General features: G+C 38.1%; 1 protein-coding gene across 6 annotated transcripts in view; it reads right to left on the reverse strand.

Annotated features, from left to right (window-relative positions):
* Positions 1-24,729, reverse strand: part of LRFN2 (leucine rich repeat and fibronectin type III domain containing 2) — a 226,201-nt gene that overhangs the window by 107,103 nt on the left and 94,369 nt on the right. The window contains exon 3 of one of the 6 annotated variants that reach the window (XR_011094736.1): positions 5,805-6,462. The exons of the other annotated variants lie outside the window; for them this stretch is intronic. The gene's annotated coding sequence lies outside the window, so the exon portion shown is untranslated. Of the gene's footprint in view, positions 1-5,804; positions 6,463-24,729 lie in introns of those variants that run through there. 6 annotated transcript variants of the gene reach the window in all.

The raw sequence follows: 24,729 nt of genomic DNA on the forward strand, positions 1-24,729 counted from the left end.
TGAGGAGATGACAAAAGTAAAAAGACACCTACATCCATAATTCATTCACCAATACTGCGTGACAGCCCAGTTATTTGCAGCAACTGGTTACAGTTTTTCTACTCATAATGAAAGTTTCCACAATGTCAATAAAAGCTGAATAACTCTTGCTCTTGTCATCCTCCTGTTTTGGGTGGTCAGAAGAGGAAACGAGGTGATCATTTGCACAAATAAAGCATTACAAATACCGGAACAGAACTAAGATAAAACAGAAGCTGAAAGTTGTTCCTCAAAATTTGTCAAAGAAATGTTCTGGGGAGCCAACATCTTGTAAGACCATCAGGATTTTGTCAAGAATGTGACAACGATGAATTTTAGGCACTGTAAGTAAGGATGCAACAGGAGGCACTGTTTATGTCATGCTAAAACACAAAATTCTGCCACCCACTTCATCGGGCTAAATGTCACTTGAATTAATTTTTAAAAGTCTAAATTTACAGCAAACATCATTCAGAAATTATCTATGAATAAAATGACTGATGATGATATTATTTGGAGGAAACCTTTAATGTCTTAATAACAGATTATGAATGACCTCTGATAATCTAGCTTCTCACCTTTGTGTTCTGCACAGTTCAAGCATTAAAATTCCATAGCTATACTACTCTGGCAATCCTATACAGCAAAGTAGGACTCTGTGATCTGTATAAGCTATTTATATTAAGAGCCAATAAAGCTTCTCTTTGATTTCATACTCTTGGATTCTGAGTGGGATGCAACCAAACCCTAGGAAAAGGACTTTGTATTTAGCTTATCACAGCCTACCGTAATACAAAGTGACACAGGGTGAATAAATGTCACATGTCCTCAGAACTGGATACTAATCTAGACCTCTGACTTCCCAGAGAAGGCTGTGAAAATAATGCACTAAGAACAAGGAGACCCTACTGGGCAATGCAGTATTCTGCAAACAGCAGACTGCTGTTATGCCACAGTCTTAGAAGATATCCAGAACTTCTATGGACCCAGAAGTTGAAGAATATGAAAGATGCCACTCCAAATATGGGAAATGCATTTTTTGGAGAACAGTGATCTTTCTAATTTGGAAGAAAATAACATGTATTTGAGAAGGAGAGTATATACCCACCCTGGATTCCATTCAAAACACACTGACAACTTGCTTCACAACTTTTCTACATCAATGGAACACCTTCCATTGGTTTCAGCAGGCTTAGAAAAGCTTCTTCCCACAAATTAATGTATCAGATTTATCAAAATACCGATGAGATATTTGCATTTTCTGATAAGGAAATTTGTGATTGCAAAGAAATGAAAACAACATCCTCATTGACTTCCAACTGTAAGTTTGGCGCCTCTCTTATCAGTCAGGTATTTTCACTGATTTCTTAGTGCCACAAAAGAATCCCTTAAGTAGAAAGACAAATGTGCACGTTTATCTGTTGACAGTCACGATCAGGGAGAATTCTTTTTGTGTGACAGTATCACTAGTAACGCAAAAACAGCTTGTGATTTGCTCTTAAAATCCTCATCAGTCTGTTTAGCAGCAAGGTATCATAGTCTATCAAAGCTCACAATAAAAAGCACTTATTTAACCAAGAGATCATGGTATGAACAAATGGGGAAGGACAGGAGAAAAACAAATAAACAAAACTTGAATTTCTACATTAATAAGAAAAAAGTGAGTTTTGTCATAGTGAAAAGCATGGTGGACACAGTCCTGTCCAGTAGTTGTTACATGTGTATTTGTTGCAACGAGGAATAAGATCAAAAAGGGTTAAGGGGTCTTTAGCATGTGTGTGGGGATTGTTCATGTTTAAAAATATCAGAAATAGAGAAAAGCCTCCTCACTGATTCTTGTTCAACACAGGTCCTTCCCCCACTCCCATCTTGCCACTCTCTTTGCCTCCCTCAGCCTTTCTTTTGAGCTCTAAGCGTGTTTCCCAGCCTGTTTCTGTCAATCACAGTTGTCAGAACAGCAGCTGCACGGAAGTGTCCTGGGAATGATTTTATCCTGAAAAACACCCCTTTAATGTATCTGAAATCTGCAGTAGCATGTTAAAGCTTATTAGCAGGGAAGAGTTTTCCCATTGCCTGATCTTCTACCTCCTAAGGCAGGTGTTTTGGTAGGACACTGCAGAGCTTGCTGCCTAACTACTTGGCGCAGTGAGAGTAGGCAGACCCCAATTTTTTCCTCAGGTGAAAAGAGAGTGAATTAAACTCAGAAGGGAATAGTGTGGATTATTTTATTTTATTTTATTTTATTTTATTTTATTTTATTTTATTTTATTTTATTTTATTTTATTTTATTTTATTTTATTTTATTTTATTTTATTTTATTTTATTTTATATTTTTTATATTTTATTTTATTTTATTTTATTTTATTGGCACTGAGGAGCATGGCATTTGACCTGCCACTGTCTTCCAGTGTGTCTTCCAGGTCCTTTTCTGGTTAAGAACCGGAATGAAGTCATAGTGTGACTGAGGACAAACTGAGGTGTAGGAGTGTGTTATAAAGATGGGACATCTGTCAATTGCATATAGTAGGTGAGATAATAGTATTAATGGAGATAGGCTTTCTCTAAAAGACAGACTTGGTATGGAAGTTATCCTCACCTGTGATCTACCTCACTAGGATGCCCAGCCATGAAATCTGAGTGTCCCAGAGGAATGTTAGTAGACAAGGAGAAGGAAACAGGCTAGGCTTTAAGCCTGGTTTTAGGAGCAGTCTGGCTAGAGAGTTTTATTACAACCAGAGAGACATGGATGTACACAGAGGAGCAGAACTGGTGAAGTGGGAGACCTTAGGATTGCAAATGTCTTTAGTTTCAAACAAAACAAAACATAACCTTTCCTGAATTATTTCTGACTGTAAACTCCCTCAAGTTTTCTAGCTGCTGCCCCTGAAATAGCTCCTTACTTGTGTTTTATTTAAAAATATATAAATAATAAACAATGTATTGATAAACATCTCAAAACTGGCATATTTAGACTTGCCATTGGATTATTCAAGAACTATGCAACAGAAAGTCTAAACTGCCCCACTCAGATCTCCCTTCACCTTTCAGAGACTTATTAATGGGTTTATGTGTGGGAAATGAGGTTTCCTCCCTCAGTGTCATGTCATTAGAAAAATGTAAGTGGTTTAGGTAATTCTGAGTCTTCCATCCCAGACAGTTTCATGAGAAACACCAAGCCTTGCAAACCATAGTGATGAGGTTGAACATAAATCTAAAGCTCTAATTCTTGCTGACATACTGAAACAGATCTACCCAGCTCTAATACAGATGACATTGTTTGAGAAACTGTACTCCAGGTTGAAATTTGGTATTTCATTTGATACCCATAAAAATCATGAATGGATTTGGTTAAAAATATACATCTGAATGAAAACTTGTGAAAAAGTATAACTGACATCTGAGGAAAGCTCCCCCTGCCAAAAAAAAATAAAAAAATAAAAATTAATTTCGTCATCTAGAGACAATAGGAGATTATCCAGTTGGCACCGAAATTCTTATTTTTTTTCCAGAAATTAAGTGGGATTTATGGACTGCCTAGACCTTGTGTCTGTGTTTGGCCTTTCTAAAGAGTTCCACTGTACAGAGAAAATAGGGAGAGATAAGACATATAGTATAAAATATGCCTACAGATAAATTAAAAATTTAAAACATAGCAGTAAGGCTATTTTGAGGGGATAAGGGATGGTGTTATGGGATTGGCATGAATTCAAATGCAGTTAAATACATAATTAACAGAAGGAAAAGCATAACATTGAGAAGAAAGAAGCAGCAGCAAAGTACCTCATAGAAAAGGACAATAGCAATGGTTTTGAGTTGACTCACTTAACACTGCACTGTGTTCAGAGCTGAGAAAGACAATTACTGAACTAAAAGATAAGGCAGTAAGAAATCATTATGACCATATACCCAAACTGAGCAAAGGCTGAAGTGAACCCTACACTGTGCTTCTGCTCTCAGTCCTATTACTTATTACTTATTGTGAGAACATTCATCCCATAAAAAAAATAAAAATAAAAATAAAAATAAAAATTGTTGGCTACCTTTCCTAGTATCAGAGGGTGGCAACACATCAAGCACAGTGGATTTTCCCCACTTCTGATTTCTTTAATGAGCTGTGAAAATAAATAAGTAAATAAATAAATAAATAAATAAAATAAAATCATTTTAAACTCTTGGTTGGGAAAGAAGAGATATGATTTAACCTCACAAAATAACACCACACATGTAACTACTAACCATAAGAGTGCTGATCACTGGCATTAGAATTCATGTTGCTCTTTTTTCTAAATAGGCATTTACAGGCATTGTGCTAGCAGCTGAAGGGTGATCATTAGCAGCCCCTGGGATGTGATTCACAGAGTCTTTAAGTACATTTCCCTTTTTGCACTTTTTTTTTTTTGTTCAGCCTACTGATAACCATTTGAATGTTGGAGCCAGCAGACTGAAATATGTACAGAGAGAACATGGTCTTTGTTCACTTTCCCCGTAGACTGGCATAAAGCCCTTTGTTCAGTGCCATGGCCCTATCACTGTTCTTCTTAATGATGTCACACTATACAGCCCAAAGTAAAACAATAATCTCTACTTCAGGTCATTCACATGTTTTCAGTACCCTTCTTTATCAACTCGTGCAATTTCAGACATCACCAACAACTGAGGAAAATAACTAAAAATATGAATATCTGATGAGATGAAGCTCAGCCACTTGGTCTAAACAGTGAACAAAGTAAAAAAATGGAAGTCTTTACACCGCTTTTCTGGAGGAGGGAACCCAAATTCACACATACACACACACACACACACACACACCAAAAAAAAAAAGTCAACCCTGAACCCTGTTAGATATTCTAGTGTTCATTTCCTCTGTCTCTCTCTTTCTGTAACCAAACTCACAAACTCACAGTTTTGTGGAAGTCCATACTTATTAACTTCATCACAGGGTGCCAATTAAACACATTTAAGCACTTCTAGAAATTAATACATATTTCAGGTAAATTTGCATAAGGGTCTCATTTTCCTACTGGCAAAATAAGTGTTCAGTTAGAAGACAATAAGAATATTTCATGAGATGAAGAACAGAGAGGTCTATACGTACACAGACAGGATTGAGGGTGAAGAGAAATCCTTTCACCCCCCAATCCCTTTGGGAATTGCCTGTAGGGAGGAAGAGTTACCTTGATAGCAGAGCAGAGTCCAGTCCTGTTTCCTCTCTGATTACTTCCCAGAGGTGTGAAACTTACCCTTGTTCTTCAGCAAGCCTGACTGCAAGAGCATTAGATGGCAATGCTGAGAAATGCTTTCACTGTTGCTTGGTTAGGCCTTTTGATCTCTGCTGGCTTTCCTGATTTTGAGGAATTCTCCTCAAAATGCTCAAATTCCCCAATTTCCAGATGCTTCTGGATTTAACCAAAAGCCTGACAATCAAATGTGAGAGACATTTGGAAACTGCTTATGGAGAATAAATAAATAAATTAACCATTTGGCAGTATTTCTACTTATTTTCTCCCCCATTAATACTCCATCTGCTTCTCTTAACTTTTTGGTGCATTTGTTCTGAATATCAGTGTAAGAACACTTCTGATGCTTTTGGTGGCTGAAATGAACTTACTATCATAATTTTATCTGAATTGTCTTCCCCCTTTAGATTCAAGTAGTTGAGGGATTAACATGTATATAGCATTGGAGTCAGCCATATATATAGCATTTTTTGACAACCGCCTTTCCCATCCTTTTTTAAAATTAAGAAAGAAGAGGATCAGAGAGGTTAAAAATACTCTTACTGAAACTCAAGTTTTAGATTAATTTTAATGTCTAGCCTTTTTCTTTTTTTGGCCCCTTCAGGAAGATCAAGCCAGAAACACTTCAGACTGTGAGGCATCCAGAGAATATAATACCATCACATTGCAGTATCAGAATTTTGACAGAGATAAAAACTTTTCAGGAGCCTTTCATAAGTCAATAACACTAACAGTGTTATTTATGCGGTCAGGAAGAACAGAAAAACTGTTACTAAAGTTTTGGGACCTGATAGGACTTTCCTCTGAACCATTTATTACTTGGACGCTTTCATGGCCCCAAAAGTCAATAGATTTATAAGCAAGTTTAAGAGGACTCAGCTACCATAATAAACCTGCTAACTTACAATTAGTATCATATTCAAAAGTGTCATGTTTTTGGCTGGGATGGAGATAATTTTCTTCACAGAGGTTCATGTGAAGCTGTGTTTTGGATTTTTGATGAGACCAGAGGTGATACCACACCAATGTTTTAGCTGTTGCAGCGGTGCCTGCACAGAGCCAAGGACATCTCTGCTCCTCGTGCTGCCCTGCCAGCCGGCAGGCTGGGGGTACACCAGGAGCTGGGAGGGAACACAGCCAAGACAGCTGGCCTCAACTGACCAAAGGGATGTCCCACACCACATGGAGTAGTGCTCAGCAATAAAACCTGGGGGAAAGGAGAAGGAAGGGAGATATGTTTGGAGTGATGGCATTGTCTTCCCAAGAAACCATGGTACTTGCTGAGCCCTGCTGTCCTGGACCTGGCTGAACACCTGCCTGCTGATGGCTTTGCTTGTGCCTGTGGCTTCTGCTTTACCTAATCTCAACCCATAAGTTTTCTCACTTTTACCTTTCCAATTCTCTCCCTCAGCCCACCTGGGGAGAGTGAGGAAGTGGCTGGGTGGTACCTAGCTGCCTGCCAGATATAGACCACAGGAGAAGGTTATTACTCTAAGATATTAATTACAGAGGAAAATCCAAAAGAATTACTTAATGTGACAAAACAGAGGAGTATGGAAACAGCAATCATGGCTAGATAGAAGGACTTGGGGGAGCAGAAATCTCCTGGTGATAGGTGATAGGCTTACTTCTCAGAGTAAGATTTGTCTTTGAGTTATGTGCACATATACTGGGAAAAAAAAAAAAGTAAAATACCACTTAAAAAGCACCCTTGAGTGACTCAAGGTACTCCTTGCTTACAAGGTTGGGCTAGATAAGATAAAATCATTCAGTTTCACGGTTTTCCATCAATCTTATCCTAATGGTATTGAACACAATCTTCCATCTTTACAGATGCTTTTATTTCATAAAGATCTAGAGTATCAGCTATGTCTATGAAAATAGTGGTTATTGCAATTTCTGTAGTGATTTGAGGAACTTAGGAAATTTCTGGTGTAGTTTAGGAATGTGAAGATTTGAAGTGAATTAAAGGGGGATATATCTAGGAAGTGGAAAGTTTTTCTGTCTTATGAAACAAATGTGTAAACTTTCAAAAAATATTATCAGAATAAAATAAAATAAATCACCACCTCTTCCATAATTTCATTTTACCTTCTATATCTGGGGGAAAAATAAATAAATAAATGAATAAATAAATAAATAAATAAATAAATAATCTATCAGCATTCCCAGATCTCAAAATTCCAATAAAATAAATAACAGATTTATCAACTCTGTACTTCATATATAGTCATTGGTAAAGAATCAACTTTTGACTGAATCAGATCTGTGGAATAGCCAAGAACAAGTAAACAAACAAACAAAAACATTATTTAAGAAGTCCTCTCCTTATTCCTTTTGTCTAGCTAATATCTACTAGAGGTCTACTAAAGATGTATGGGTTGTCAAGTGCTCTTGCTGAACTCTGGAGGCTTTCAAAAAGATACTAGGCTTTCTTTAAGAATTAGGTCGTTTCAGAGCAAACTTTGGGATGTGGTCTTGCAATGGAAGGGGTTATATTATAGGAAGGGGTTATGTTGAGCAAGGACATGCTGCACTCAAGGATGAGCCTCAAGAAACACAGTACAACCTTTCCACAGCCCTCAGGGCAATGGTACATGCAGACGCCTTGGTTTACCAGGCAAGGCTGCTGCCTACTCATCTCTCCTGGTCAGTCTTACTATAAAGTATTTATACTACTAAATTAAACCATATCAGTTGTTCCAACTAAGTAGTCTCCTGTCTAGTCTGGTACGTTATTAGAGTGATGTTTATCATAGTTTTGACCTGTGCTAAAAAATATTCTCCTTTGTTTCAGAGGATAAGTTAATTTTATATTAATGTATGGGTCATTCTATGTCTGCTAGCCTCAGTGAAAGAGGACAGTCCTGAGCATGTTTTGTGTACTAGTCTAGATACAGGTTAAGCATCCTAGGAAGTACTGTTTCCCATCTCAGGCTGTGAACAGCTTCCCACCCCTTAATATTGTAGAAGAAAAGTCAAGTCTCTCTCTCCCCTTTTCATTTATATAAGGGGTAGAAAATATGTCATCAGTATGTAAAGAGTTTTGCATGCTCTGAGGATAAGGGCAATGTACAGACACTCATAACCAGGGTTGTTTCCCCCTGCCTCTCCCTCAAACCTTTTACATCTCTCTCAGCAAATCAGGAAAAAATGTCACACCTTCAAATAATCAGAGTAGGTCCCTTATTTGCACACAAAGATGGCACCTCCTGGCACTTCTGATACAATTTACAGTATAGATCTGTAGGCAACACACCTGTCAATTTGATTTCTCCAGCTAAGAAACCAGAGGAGATCCTTAGAAGTACCTGACCTTTCTGCTACTTATCTAAATAGAAAACTCAACCTCTATGAGATTCACAAGTTGCTCATCCTAATCAAGTGTTCTTCTGCAAAGCTGTTAACCACACAAAGCAGCCTGTGACCCAGCTGAAGAGAGCGCACAGACATACCACATCCCTCCTATGATTTGAGCAATTACTCTTCTGTGGTTTGGACACAGAGGTCTCTTTTCCATTGCCATTTATAGGAGTAGAAAACAGCTAAAAAGGCTTTTAGGAGCTGGAGTCAGGATTCCTGGTTTATCCTCTGGCCTGAGGACCACATGATAACCCCAGTTACCATTGTCTCTCCTGATTTTTTGCTGGTTTTAGATGCTGGCTTCGACCTATGCTATAGAGCTTAAGGTCTCAAAGATGCTGAGTCTTTCAAATAGAGATTTCAAAATTTCTCAGAAATACAGATTTTTTTTTATATCTCAACTGGACTATCAGAAAAATAACCAAAATTCAGACTTTATATATATAATTATATATATATGCATTTATGTCTTTATGTGATCTTAAACTCATCTGTGTCTTGAACAAAAAACAGTAAAGACTTCCTTCCTCACCTCATGACATGGTGTGCCTGAGCTGATTCATATTCCAGAATCAATGCTCGGGTAGAAAATGCTAGAGGCCATGCAAGGCTTTATCAATTTGCTTACTTTCTCAAGAGTCAAGGGTCCATACACAGCCACACTTCTAGCACCATGCATTCCCTGCTGCTAGGGGACCCAGCTGTCTGGGTCCAGTAAGAGGCTGCTGAAAGCCTCTCTGCAAAGTGAGAAAGCTGTTTTTGTGCTGACACTGGATTAGTCCGAGATGAACCACTGAGCACAACGCAACAGAGGATAAAGCTTTTACATCTGCAGCTGTAGATTAGGCCTGGCAGGATAGTGCAAATCAGGTAAAAGAAATGGATGTGCAACAGAAAAGGTGTGCCTAGAGCCCTGTGTCTCCTGCAGAACACTTGGTCTGCCCAGCAGCCAAATATCACAGGAGGTTACACTGCAGATGCTGCCTAGGTGAGAGAACTACAGGCTGCATGAAGGTATGTCTTGCGTATATGTCCAGCAGTAAAACTAGCAATAAGGAACTAACAAAAAATAAACAAATCACAACTTGTAGCTCAGAAAACATGTCCAAACTCTGTAGGAGGTGTAACTTTACTCATGGTGCATATGTAAAGGTGCCCTTGCTGCATTAGCTGGCCTGAAAACTTCCTCTCCCCACTCATTAGCATGAATGCAACTATGCATCTTTAGGCTGAATGGCTTCTTGGTGACTGAACTGTGCCTGTTGCTAAGTCCCTCTTGAATCTTTTTGATCTTAGACACTCCAACAACTCAGTTTATTTACCTGTAAGTAATGCAATCATTCCAAGCCCGTGCTGGTAAATCCTTCCTATCCTATCTGTAGCATAGTGAGGGCCCTGATCCCCAAGGGGAACATACAGATTTATAGGATTATGACATTGTAGTCTGATCTGCTTTATAAATTGAGTTCCTATAATAAAAATATATTCTCTCTTTAGAGAAAGAGTCTCCACTGGCTTCATAACTGTATAGGTATGTATTTACCTATTTCATCTCAAGTATCCTTCAAGTGTTACAGTGTCTATGTACGTGTGTGTGAAAACACAAACATATGAAAGCACACACAGAGCCCTGCTATAATGCTGTACAATGCAAAGATGTGAAGGGCCCTCAAAAGAGAATGGAGACAGAGAGAAAATGAAATAGAAATAAAAGGGCAACACTTCAGGTTTTTTGATGGTACACTGATAACTATCTTAAAGTAAGGGCCTATTATTTTGATAAGAGTTAGGACTTGGCAACCATGTAGCATTCTACCTTTTGATGGCATTCCTGTTATCTCACTGGCATAATATCAGGGATGCAGTCATAAACCATTTCCCATATTTACTTTTCTGTTTCTTTGACTCGTTTCAAATCTTTGACCCTTTCCCCTCCTGAATTTTTACTTCAGCTCCTCCAATGTAGCTTCACAGCCACAAAGAAACAAACAAGATAAACAACTATTTCTGGGCATTATGTGAACGTTTTCATTTTTGACTCCCATCTGTTGTGCTCAGCTAGAACAGAAGTGGTGACTGTTGACGTCTGCAGAATACTGATGCGTGCATTCCCGTAAATGCAGAGGTTGAGGTGAAAACCATAACAGAAGGCCATGGGATATTGACAGTGACTAGTAGCTAAGGATGTGCTCATGATTCGTGTCTAAAAACAAATGATGATACATTAAAAGCTGTTCACTCAAAGAAGGTGAGTGTTCCCAATACAAAGACATTTAGACTTCTGCTCAGATCCAAGATTCCTGGTCCACAAGACAACCTAAGTATTGTCAACAGTTGTCACGCCCCAGAGATCAGCATATAGTGTGGTACTTTATTATTGTTTTTCCCTGAAGATACTGATTATAGATGGCCTGTAAGCACCATTAAGTTAGTTCTGTATATATTTTTTATTCATTCCTAGACCATCCTAAACCCCAAAGCAGGAATAACTTGCATTTGCTTTTTCTATTTCAGAAGGTGTTATCTCTGACAACACCCATGGCTGTTTTGCCTTCTTGCACATCCAGACATTTCTTTTTGATCTCTCTTAAGGGGTACATTGGTGCTGGGTAATTATTTTAAATTATTTTCCCTTTGAGAAGGTGATGTAAATATCAGTATTTCCTAGGCATATCCTTTTGTCTTTACAAAAAGTTTAGAGCTGTAGTTTTTCCAGGGACAGCATGAATTCTCATGTCCATTCCTATCAACCCATCTCAATGAACACTGCCTTCAGTTCCTATTCTGTGGTTCAGACAACCACAACTACCTAAATACATTACAGATGGATTTCATTTTCTTTTCCAGCTTGAGGTCTTAGCTGCTGCTGAAGCATGATACCAGCTTTGATGGAAGATTTGATGTAATATGTCATATGTTTTTAAAATATGCCTGCCTCATCTTACAAAGTTTATTTATTTATCTTTCCTGTTTTTACCTTAGTGATAATATTCCAAAGAATTCCCAATTCAGAATTTAATACCATATATGCAGCCATTTCTCTCATGTTGTTGTGATCTGCTTTGAAGGAAAGGCCCAGTTCTGAAGTTTGTTCAGTTTGCTTGTTTTAACTGGACTTTGATATCTCTTTATTTCTTCTATTTTTCCCCATCCTAACTTCATAATTACAGGAACTTTATATTTGATATTATTTATAATTGTTTAAAAATACCAAGTTTTGCAATTGTCTGATGAGTTTGCAGAAAATCCATAATTTGTATCAATTGTAAAAACAGCGTATTAGTATTGTCACATGGAAATAAGACTAGAGCCTCCCAGAGAAGAATCATGTCCATAGCTTGTGTACCAGACTACACAAAACACAGCTGCATTGTACAAACAGCAATTCATTCACACCCCTGGGAAAATCTGATCGCAAACAAAACTGTCACAACAGACCAAAATCTACATCTGAATGACGTACATCTCAGAGAAACAAACAATAACAATGATCATCACCATTATTATTAATAGGCATTGCCTGGCAAACTCTTTGCAAACTGAATTGAACAACTCTCTATTAGCCCACTCTTTCTGCAAATGGTCCTGACAAAATAATCCCCTCGACAATCCTAATGTGCATAAGGCATTGATGGAAGATACTGAATTATGAGCCTCTGCATGCTGAACCAGCTGTCTGGAAAATGTATCTTGGGGACAGTAACAATTTAAAATGCACTGTGAGATCCTTTGTCATGGATTGCCTGCCTGCAGGATCATTCCACATGTCATATAAGGACATAAAAGTGAAGTACAGGGGTGGGCAACCAAATGCCCAGTAGCTGAACCAGAGAGGGAGCAGAAAATCCTTTAGTCTAACTGCGGGGGTCAGTGGTGAGAAAATGGAAGGCTAACTCTTTGTAGCTCAAATGCTTTTCTGATCAAGGGTAATGGAGGTGAACGCTTCTACTTTGGCACAGTAGATTTTGTCTGAGAGTCTTCATGAGGATGTGGAGAATTGTAATCCTAAATCAGGATTACTTAGTGTGAAAATAAGGCAGATCTACATATTAAAGTAGAACAAAGCACAAAACAGGAACTTAGAGAAGCCAGAAGATATAGTATACTACCATGCTTGGCATAAAAACTTCTTAACTGGGAAACTGAAGAAACAAAGAGAATTCTAGTTTTAAGACTAAAATGGAAACAGTATCAAAAAATAAGGATCCTAAGAATTCTTTAAAAGTGACAGTAATAAATTTGCAGGGTTGGAGCAAAGCCAGCATATGAACAGCACAAATCTGTGCAGGGCTTTGGAGATAAAGGCCAAGAGTAAGGTTGAACAGGACAGGGGGAATGTCATGAGCTAACACTAGGTAGGCATAATTGTGACCATACAATAAACAATGGGCAAGGATGAGAATCATGGCTAGAAAGTAGGAAACAAGACCAGGGACACAGGCTGTATGGACAAAGACATCAGGTGAGATTCCCCTCCCTGCTGCTGAGACTCAGAGGTCAGCCCTGTGACCTGGAGTAATGGGGGGGACCACCTCCCAGAAACATGACTGCAGTCAAACTACTCATGGGTTCTTGACTGCCAAGGCAGAGCTGCTTGAAAATGAAGGCAATCACGTCCTGACTTTCCAAACTATTGAGTATGATAGCACCATAGCGACACTTCATGACGCAGATAAAAAGCCCGAGGTTTGGATTAATCAGCTTTCAGTCCATCTGTAATTTGATGAGATTATGACTGGAAATGTCTCAACTTCAAAATGTGTGGGTAATCTCTTCATGTAAGCATGCAAACCTCAGACTTGTCACAGAATCTTGGGAAAACAAAATGCAAATAAGAATCCTACAAAAATAGAAAAGGCTTCTTTATGTTTTTTAAAACTTTCTGCTCGCATTGTAAATGTTGTAGGTACTTCATTTTCTCCTAATATTGCATTAGAATTCAGAATCACAACTAAAGAAACAAGTACTATTTTTTTGTTGTTGTTGTTTAAATCACATAAAAAAAAAAAAAAAGTCAATAAAATGTCTGAGTTCGTATTTAAATTCTCAGAAAGCTGGTGAGCATTTCAGTCTGGGTCCCTAGCTTATATGCATCTCTACCTTTCAGAGGAATTGCTTGGCAGTAATTTGACTCAATGAACTCTAATTGCAATGAATCCAGTGCACAACATGTTTTAGATGCTTTGAACATTACCCTTTAACTTTCAAAATACTTTTGTAAACATATTTCAAGGCAGAAGAGAGTAGGCTCTGTACACAGATTCCTGAACACTAACAACAACACAGAATCACATTGCAGAAGAGTCTAAAAACACTCTGGTGTGGCATAAAATCTGAACTTCTAATTTTGGGCAGGGAAATACAGCTTTCCCTTTCTGCTATCTTGTCAGCCAGTCCCTTGCAACAAAATTGGTTTTGTTATTAACAATGTAAAATATCAGAATCCATGCAAGTGGAAACTTAAAGTCATCTAGATTTATACTCTGGAGCAATGTCTTCGTTTCAAGTAATTTTAACAAGTTTTTCTTTTAAAACAGATGAGTCAGCAACTTCTTTAGTAGCTTCTTGGATCTCATTCTTTACATGTTCATATCATGTCAAAATTAGCCATCGTTGTCAAAAGCACTGTAAAGAAAGTGCAGAGATGTTCAGCTGTAAGATGGGAATGGTCTCGGTCAGTGCTCGTGAAACATTACGTAACACCTAAATGGTGTTTTTAATTTCACCCTTCTCAAAAAAATAAGGAATTCAGGTTTATCAGTGCCTTTTCTCCCATAATCTGTTCGTCTTTTTGAAGAAAAAGGAAGGGAAATAAGGTCTTCAGTTGTCCTTTCCTTGGCAAGATTTTGATTAAGAACAAGCACCTAATGGTTTCATAAAAAATAACAAATGGCCAATATATTTTTCTCTGCCATTTTTTTTTTTACCTGTAAGTACTACCATGTTTTTTCAGGCAGCAAAAGTCCTCCCTTATGAACTGCATTCACCACCTGGCTTCTCTGCTCTTTGACAAGGACATCAGTGATGAGCTATAACATGTCCACAAGATGAAGGACTAGTACTTGGAAGATGAGCCTCTCAGGGGGTATTAAGAGCACAGATGAGTTTGGCAACATGAACAACCAAGTATCAAAAAGCGTCATCAAGAAGCATCTTTGAAGAAGCACAGAGGAAGAATTCAGAATTAAAACATTTGGTTTTCAGATGCAGCTCTTCAGATGATATTTTGCATATTTACTTTTTGAGGTGGAAAGGATTTTATGAGAGGAGAAAAATCCTACCTTTTTCTAACAAGATCTTGTTCTTTTGCTTGCTCAGGGAAAACTGAAACACAAGCGAGGGTAATGTTGTGCCTGAGTCAGTGTGCTCATCTTGAGTCAGTGTCAGGTAGAAAGGGAGGTTGTGAGCCTGAGTGCCAGTGAAGTGCTGCAAAAAAAAGCCCTAATGAAGAAACAGTCTGAATAACAAATGGTGATTTATGGGGGTGTAATTTATTTTTCCTGCTGAATTGGAATAAAGTATACTGACATAAGCACTTTTACTTTTGTAATAACTATATTTATGCTGTGGTTACGCTATGGTTACGCTATAGTTAGATAATATCAGCAGAGGTTTAAAAAAAAAAAAAACAAAAAAAAACTTCCTGGTGTTGACAAGACCTAATCAATATATGTAAGGTAAAATTTCAACAGAAAACTGGAACAAGTAATTTGTAATGCTGAAAATAACAGTAATTTATACAGATAGTCCACTCTTTTTCTTCCATTTTTCCTATTGGCCTCTCCCCAGACAATAAGTTCAACTGAGGTTGCATGAAATTTTTACTGACAACACTGAGTTTAAGTCTAACATAAAATTCATATAGAATTTGTTTGCAGTTTTAAAGAAAGTAAAACAATAAAAACAAATAGCTATTGTTGGAATGTGCTTGAAATCATGTTTTTTTCTCTTTTTTTTTCTTAATGTGACTGTCATTCTAAATTCAGACAGTTTGACGCTAATTTGTACATGAGTAAAATAATTTTCTATGGGGTAGCATGACAATGGAGTTGTACAGTGTCACAAGACACTGGTACCCTCTACACAATGAGAGAGAACATGGTTGGATCATTTTCAAAGATGTCTGAATAGCCTTAAGAGGTACCAGCATTTATGTGGCAGCATCAGGCACAAGTAATGGCTGGCAGAGCCTGAGTGCTGAATGACAACCACCGCAAGGAGGTACAGCACTGCTGGCAGCATTACGCTTTAGAGGCAATGGTAATTCAAATTGCACAGTGGCTGCTCTTGTGGAACCTAATGGTCCCATGGTATTACTGTATAACCATGGTGCCTTAGCCAACATCTCCCTTGTCAATAAAATGGCTTTTACACATCCCCAGCTGCATATGAACTACTGTAGAGTACATCAGAAGAGTTGCTTTTTTGCACAGTCCCTGTGGGAGTCTGCTTTCTCTTACCCCATTTCAAAGCAATAGCAGTCTCTGAGAAGCTGACAGACATACATAAGAAACAAACCTGGTGTAAGCTACAACAAGCTGAGCCCTCATTCTTTCCTCCCGTGTTATAGAGCTTGCCAATTTTAAACGGACTTTGGGAGATCCTTTCTGCAAGAACATGGTGTGAACACTTAATCATTCTTGAATTTAGCCTACTGAATGCTCTATTTTTGAATGCCAAGGACAGCCTTCAAGGAATGCCAAGGACATATCCCTTTATAACAGCTTAAATGTGGTAAAATAAAAATATAAATAAATAAATAAATAAATAAATGTAAGACTTTAAAAAGCCCTAATGGCCTAGGCTCAAACCTCAGGTCCTGCATGGAGGATAGCATGTCTTTTGGGTCACTTGGTAGCTTCTGTATATGGAAAACTACTATTACCACTTTCAGACTTCGCCACTTACCAGCATTTGCTGTCCTTGAGCAAGATTTCACAGCTAGAATTCCAACCTAGAATTCTACATGGTGTCATATTTATTTGGAGTATTTAGTGCAGTGCTAAAAATATGGCCAGATTGGTTAAGAGCAGTACAAACCAATCGGTTGATTTACCTAGCTTAACTGCCTTCTGACATTTGGCAGAACAAGTGTAAACATGGTGGACAGCATGGGGGAAAACAAAGCATCTTTTTAAATCAAGGAAAAGCCTGCCAGCTGAATACTGCAGTAAAACCAAATAATTTATATATCTAATGGCTCCCAGAGCCCTTCTCTTCTTTAGGTGGATTGTATTTACTGGCCTCTGTTATGTAGTTCAGGTTCAAAAACATTCCACAAAGGCTTGTCTTACCTGATAAATCTCCTTGAGAAAAGCCAAATATCTTTCACTGAGTAATTTAAAATACATTATGTGGGTTATTCATTACTAACGCAGGAGTGTAAGCTTGGTTTAGGGTTGTTTACCTGTACTCAGCAGCAATCAGCTTGTCGTGCAGCTTGGACAAAGATTTTCCTCCACAGTTTCTTTAGGGAATAGCAAACAGCTACTCCAAATCAGCACTCACTATTTGAGCAAAGCTCATCACATTGCAAATGTGAACCAGCTTAATAGGGAAAATATTTGGGTACTGTTGTCAAGAACAGTACTTTTTGGTCTGCTTATTGCATCACAGAGGTGCAAATCTTGGACAACAGCTAGAAAAAACTCTTTCTGGTTGTGGTCATAAATAAAACATATTCCTAAATTTGAGTATTACCAACAGTCAGTTTAATTCTGGTCCCCCTCCCCCCAACAAAAGCATTCATTTATCGTCATTGCTGGCAGTCTACCCATCAAGGGATCTGTAATAAATATCATCATTGTCATTCCTATTTCTATCACAGTTATCAATGCCACACTCCACTGTACATCGTGTAAAGGATGACACCAGCAGTGCCCACACTGTCAGAAAAATGCTATTCTATTCTCATAGCTAAATCCACCCAGGAGTCACACTGCTATCTCAGTACTTCAAACCTGCTCTTCAAGCCTGTGCACTGAAGCTTGCTGAAGGCAGAGAGCCTGGAGAAATATAGCATCATGCTAGTGTACTTAGGCAACCCGGGCAGGAAGAATATAAACTGATCCAAGTCATCTCTAGCCCAATCTAATAGATTTTTATTTTTTAATTTTTTTAAGTTCTATGAACAAGATTAATGAGCTGCAATAGGTATGAAAACTCCCAAGGCATCTGGCCCTACATGTTACTGAAGGCCAGCTTTCACGCTCACTCCTCCTATTCTTAGTGTTGGTGTATTGATCTTGTTTGTCACCAGCATCTGACAGAAAAAGACTAGAGGAGGATTTTGCATACATGCATGAAAGTGTTTGTCAAATCCACAGTGCTTATCCTGTTGCTGTCAAAGAAATCCTCTGAGGATTCAATTTGGACAACTGAAAAAAAAAAATCTGTTGGGGTGGTGTTTTTTGTTTGTTCGTTCGTTCGTTTTGTTTGTTTTTGTTTTGTTGTTGTTCTAAAGCTAAGTAGTTTTTTGAGTAGTATGAATGCACATATAATGGGACAATCCATGTGATAAAAGCTTTAATCACAGAGGCCAGGCATCCACAGTTGGATTTCAATTAAAATGTGTTATTTATACCTTTTAATTCCTTGCCTCCAGCTATATGCAGTGTCTACTTTATCACTGATGTAATAAAAGAAGGTGCACATGAAAAGGGATATGGATGAGAACAAGGTAGTTATTAACTACATGATTATTCATTGCATAATGCATCACAATAGCCCCCATTAACTGAAGGTCACTCCTCCCACCTTATCCAGTCCATTCCCCTTCATTTGTTTAAGTAACTGACAATTTATTAACACCTCATTTGTAAACACTGACAACCATATGGTGTTAAGACTCCAGCCTGCCCAGAGAACTTGTGGTAGTTGTTATTATTTGTGGAAAGGTGGCACCTGAGTCTTGCAGCCAGGGATGAGGCCCCTGTGATGATGGGAATGAATGCATCTACTCCATTCCCCTCTCCAGACACTGACTGAGTGGAGTCACGAGGGGTGGAGGTTTTTGAATGACGAGCAGTTAGGTGAGAAAGAGAAATAAGAGTTCACAGGAATGCTGGAGAAGCCCAAAATTATAGCACTCAACTTTCACATGATTTTTATCATATATATCCCAAGAGCCTATATACTTGCTCTTGATTAGCACTGATACATCAACTTTTGATGGCTTCAAAGGGGGGTTGAGTATTGCTACGCTGATCACACTGACCACACTGATCTCCACCAGCTATTATGGAATTTCAATCAGTCTGAAAAAAAAATAGTCTGTACTTCAGGGGTCTGAATGTTAACCAAATCTGGATTATACCATGGGTTCACATTCCCTGCTCCATTGGAGAATCATAAAGTGTCAGATGCCCTGATTAGGCACAGGACTGTCATCAGACATCAAATTTCAGTTAATCTCTGCTCAAAGATGGTGATATAATGTTGGGACTACAACTGTAATGAAGGGAACTCTGATTTTTTACTCAAACAAAAACCTCCACCAACTATCATGGAATTTCAAGAAGTCTGAAAGAAAAAGTCTGTACTTCAGGGGTCTGAATGCTAACCCAATAACAGGGAAAAATAAAAAAATTAAAAAAAATAAAAAAATAAAAATGAGAAATTCAAAACATAGTGCCAGTGCTATTTTATTTCTCCACACCCCCTCATCCCAATTTTTTTGTTTTGGTTTGGTTTTGTTTCTTTGTTTTGTTTTTGGCATCAAAAGAGAAAAAGAGAAAGGGAGTAAATAACCTGGTGTATACTTCTAATGGTCAATTGCAGTCCAGAAAGCATTCAGTCTTTGGATGGAGGCATAAATTAGCACACTGGTTGAAAAGATAACACTGAAAATGAAAAGATGCAGATTATGAAGGGACAGGAAAAACCCATATGCCTTTAAATCTATCTATGAAATGGAGTCACCAATTAATAACATATGTAAATATTTATATTCAGAGCACTGTTTTAAAAGGATGAAACAGCAACAAAGTAACAATAATAATCATCAAGTAACAGAAGAGGTGAACTCATTCCCACCATTACCAGGATCTCATCCCTTGTTTCCTCACCATTTTGGAAGTACCAGCTAAGACATTGTTGTCAAGCTTATCTTTTCCTGATACAACACACCATGAGTAGAAGTGGGTATGGTCAGGTCAAGCAGCTGCCCAGAGAACAGGTATAAAAAAGGTATAAAAAAAAAAAAGGTATAAAGCCAACATGCCAAACAGATTTCCTGGTACATCCACCATTTTTCCAGCTAAATCAATGTCCATGTAACAGGGGAGATTTCCATGCACTACAACTCAGAACCCCGATGAAGACTGAGATTTACATATATAAGGCTAATTACAAGAGTTATTACAAGTCTGTTACGTGAATTCCTGCAATGAAATGCACAAAGGCATAGACCTTGGAATATAGCGTGGTCAGACTGATTTTGGAAAAAAAGGTATAAAGCCAACACTTCTCACAGAATCACAGAGGTTGTAAGGGACCTCTGAAGATCATCTAGTCCACCCCCTCTATCAAGCAAAATCACCTAGACCACATTGCACAGGATGGCATCCAGGCAGGTTTTGAGTATTTCCAGAGAAGGAGAATCCACAGCCTCTCTGGGCAGCCTGTCACAGTGCTCTGTAACCCTCACAGTAAAGAGGTACCTTCTCATATTCAGATAGAAATTCTCTTCTATTTACCCCCAGCAGAAAAACAAAACAAAAAACTTGCACATAGGTATCCATTCTCAGAACTGTCATTTTTCATAACAAAAAAAAAAAAAAACACACAACTCAAAGCTACTGTGGTTTGAAACCCATCAGGGTAATCTCTGTGGAAACTGAATTTTATCCCTATTTTGAATTTTACAAGGAAAAGCTCCAATCTAGTTTCAGTGTGGTATTTGGTGGTATTCAGATCAATGTCTCATTTACCTTGAAGCTCCTACCAGAAAGTAATTATTGTGAAGAGTCTTTGGGATCAGTATTTTATTCTCAATATTTGATAATTTCTTTGAAAGCTCTGTCCCCAGGAGTTGTGATATGTAGCATGTTGTATGCCAAGAAAAGTGCATTCTGAAATTCTTGGACAAGGAGATCATGGTATAACACCTTAAAGATTTATTATAGTCTTTTGTCTGTCCTGTAAACCATCATTCACTGTCCTGGAAGAAACATGAGGTTTGATTCATATGTCTCTCTGGTGGCCCCTAACCAACTATTTTAGTATTGGAAAATTTGCTTTCATTCACACTTAAGAGTAAAATGATCCTTGACTTTGAACTGGGTTTGTGCATCCCAGGAAACAGGATAGCAATTCACAGTGTAAATACAGCTTGGAATACATGATTCAAGCCCACTCTACATGGGAGCAGAACACATACTCCCGTCAGACAATTTTCTCAACTAACACACACAGAAATTTCAGGTTCCAACTCTCTCCTTAACATTACCAGTGCAAATTAATGCATAAGGACTATTGTCAAATCAATATCAGAGCATTTTAAGTTTTGTTTTACAGATTCATAAACGATAAAAAGGAAAAATATGGAGAATTAAAGCCTGGTTCTACGCACAGATATGGGTAAGTGACTACTGACTATTAACCTGATTGTGTATGTACACTTTTTTCTTTTTTTTCCTGTGATGAGATGCAAAGATATTTAATTGGCTCAGGCATGTTTTCCTTCCCCAGTCCACCACACAAACACAGTTAAAAGCCCTCATAAATTCTGGAGACTCCAGAATGACAATTTAAAGGATTTGTGTTTGCCTGAATTTTAATAAGACTGCTTTACTCACAGGTAATTGCCTTTTTCTTAGCAGTTGTTACAATAAGTCTATTTTTTCATGAAAAAATGTCATTTAAACTTACAAAATTCAGCTTTTGTTTGTCTAGTAATAAAACGTTCTGTTCTTTGATGCATAGATGAAACCTCATAAAATTCGCAATGATGGTGCTCTTTGCCCTTTAATACGATACACATTTATCTTGGCATGAATCCTCACTAAAGCAACTTTAGCTAAAAAATAGGAGGGGACAAGAAGAAATATGCTGTCCTATTTCCCCCCATTTCCTGTGCATGCTTTGTTCCTGAGTAGAGAAACTAAATCTCTTATACTCAATATAAAGGATATCTAAAGTTCAGGGAGCAATATGGAGGGAGTCTGGGGCTTTGAATCATCTTACAGGAAGAATTATCAACATGGAAGTCCCTTGCTTGAATTCACTTTCTCATCACAACTCTACTGGTAGAAGCAGTTCTGTTAGGAGTCCCCTCAGTGGCCAACTCTTGGGAAGGCAGCAGTGGCATTAGTCATGGTGTAACTATAGTAGGGCTCCAGGCTAGTTTAAGCTCACTACATAAATAACCTGGTGCTGCCGTTTCCCCTTTTCATGTAGCTCACCCTATATACAGTTGCAATTCCAGATCCCAGTATCTCTCTGCTTCCACCCACCTTCTTCCCAGGTTACTGTATGGTTCTTCATGGAAATTTCCACAAAGAATTTGGAACACTTCTAACAGCCAGGAGTTTTGGCTCAACTCTCCCTTTCTTTAAGATCAAGATATTCCTGTTGGTCTTTATTTTGTGTTAGGACATCAGAACAGACTACGTAAAAAAGTAAGCTTAAAAACGTGCTCGATAACCTTCTACCCAAGTTCCAGACTCCTCATTGACACAATGTGCCACAGACATTCATTACTAATATGAGAGACTGTGCTGTGATAGCGGTTGCTGTCAACCATAGGTCTTGATAAACCTCAGTCAGCAGATGCTTCTCCAAATTAAATCTCTAAGATTTTGGAGATTCTCCAAACTGATTCTCTACCAATGGCGTATTTTAGCAAATCAGCTTCCAGCACATAAATCCCATATCTGTTTCCAGAGCCAAAGCCAAAACAGACATTTCAAAGGAGCTTTGGGCTTCTTAAATTAACTTTGACAATGGACTTGACAATAGCAAACAATTGTCATTTTGAGAGGAACAAGCAGCAGAGCAGTATTCATGGCTGGAATATGCCTCAGTCTATGTACCTGACAACTGCAGTTATAAATAGGAGAAAGAAGGGGATAATGGTTTGTGCAAAAGACTGTGTTTGATCCTAATTTCATTTTTAATTTTCTTTGACAATCTGTTTGCAAAAGGACTGGAACAAACACTTGTCCACCAAGGAAACCAGAAAGTATAATATAGCCCAGAGGGACTGCCTATAGAGCTATGTATTGTTACAGGTATAGATTACAGTACTATTTTCATTATGAGAAGAAAATCTAGAGCAATATCAAAATGTTTGCGGAGCATTAACACTTCATACCTTTTAGTTTAGAGGGATGACAAATGCCATCAACAACTCAAGCTTCCCTCAGCTTAGGTCTTCTACTACTTATTTATTTCAGAAAACATATCTTATACCAGAATAAACACCATTAGCAGTAGATCTGGTAGCCAGCATTCTAGAATGGTGTTTTGTGTTGTCTTGCCCATATAAGTCACCAATTTCACATAACTAACTATTTCTGCTTGGGATAGATCAGGCAGGCACTCCAACATACTGAAACCATTTTGCCTAAAAGCAGTGTTGGTTTGAGTTTCCCGCTCTACCTCTGGTTTTCAGGAGCACACAGGTACCTGGAATTTTAAATTTTGACCTCTTTTAAATCACATTGCTTTAGTTTTACTCTAAGATAGCTTCCAAGAGGAAAAAGAATATAATATGCAGGATCATTTTCCAATGATACTAGACCTCCTGTTCTCTTTTTAACTGGTAAAAGGCATCTCATCATTGCATTTCACCACCCTATTATGTCTGTTTCCATCATATTAATTGGCTATACGAGAGGGAAGAAGAGATAAAAAAACAGTTACTTTTTTCTTTTTTTTCCTGTCATAGAACCATGTTAAACTTAACCCTACAATTAACTCTCATCTCCTAATGAAGTTCCTTATTTTTATATACCTAAACCTGATGAGAGAACTAGCTGAGATAAGGAAAACTAACACCTCTTCTTATTGTTCTTGCATGTACAACCCCCCCCCTCCTCCGTACCCACCCACCATCACATTATTACACATATTTGTCATCATTCAAAAATGAACTCATTATCAACCATGCCAGCCTGACTAAGGAAACACTTGAGGTAAGGGGACACCACATGCACCATATGGTATGTCTCATTGAGGCAATTTCCAAGTGTACAGTACAGATTGTACAGTCGTCTTTATAGAGCTTAGCCAGAAGAACGCATTTCTTTTTATTTAACAGCAAATGCAATTGCTGCCTAGAAGAAACTGCTTCCTTGGCTTCAGAAACTAAAAACATTCCTGAAATCATTATGAGGTGAGATGAAAACAGGATTAAAGGAAAATAAGTGGCACATACTGCCAGGAGCAATTTCCAATAAAATTTGTACTGAGTGCCCCAGCAGGGAGGGAGGGAGTAGATAGCTGGGGGATGGGAGAAATCATGTTCTCCTTTTTAGAGTTTGCCTTACTCGTTGATTTACAGACTTCTGTAAGCAGAAGCTGGGTAAAGCTGGTTGGATCTGTAAAGGCAGAACAGTCAGCTAGATCTGAATGTCAGAAGGAAAAGTCTGTGGATTTATGGATCTTTTGAAAACAGTTACAAGAGAACAGCCTTGTGCAAATGCAGACTTTGTGACTAACTGACCTGCATACAATTAATCACCTGAGAAGGGGAGAGAAATACAATTATCCCTCACCTCTGGCATGCTTGTGCATCTCCTGCATTAAAAATAAATAAATAAAGCTGAAGGTTATGTTGGACTCAAAGTTACAAGAATTTCTTTCCAGGTACTGAATTCCCCTGACGACCACCACCACCACCAATCTCCACTGATAGCATCTCTAATTACTTCAGGATAGGAGAAATTATGCCTTACATTTTCCTCTTCATGGGGAGAGGGTGGAGAATTGATGTCTCTTACAGAATGATCAAATCACTAGGGCTTAATAAGGTACTTTAACATGTACACCAGGATACTTCTGCTAGTAAGGTACAGCTTCACATCCTCATGAAATGTGCACTGACTCAAAGCTAAATGCTCAAACTGAATTGCAAACAGATGCCCTTTCCTTCCCTGAATTAGACATA

Source organism: Anas acuta, chromosome 3 (genome assembly GCF_963932015.1).
Source record: "Anas acuta chromosome 3, bAnaAcu1.1, whole genome shotgun sequence".
Classification (NCBI taxonomy): domain Eukaryota; kingdom Metazoa; phylum Chordata; class Aves; order Anseriformes; family Anatidae; genus Anas; species Anas acuta.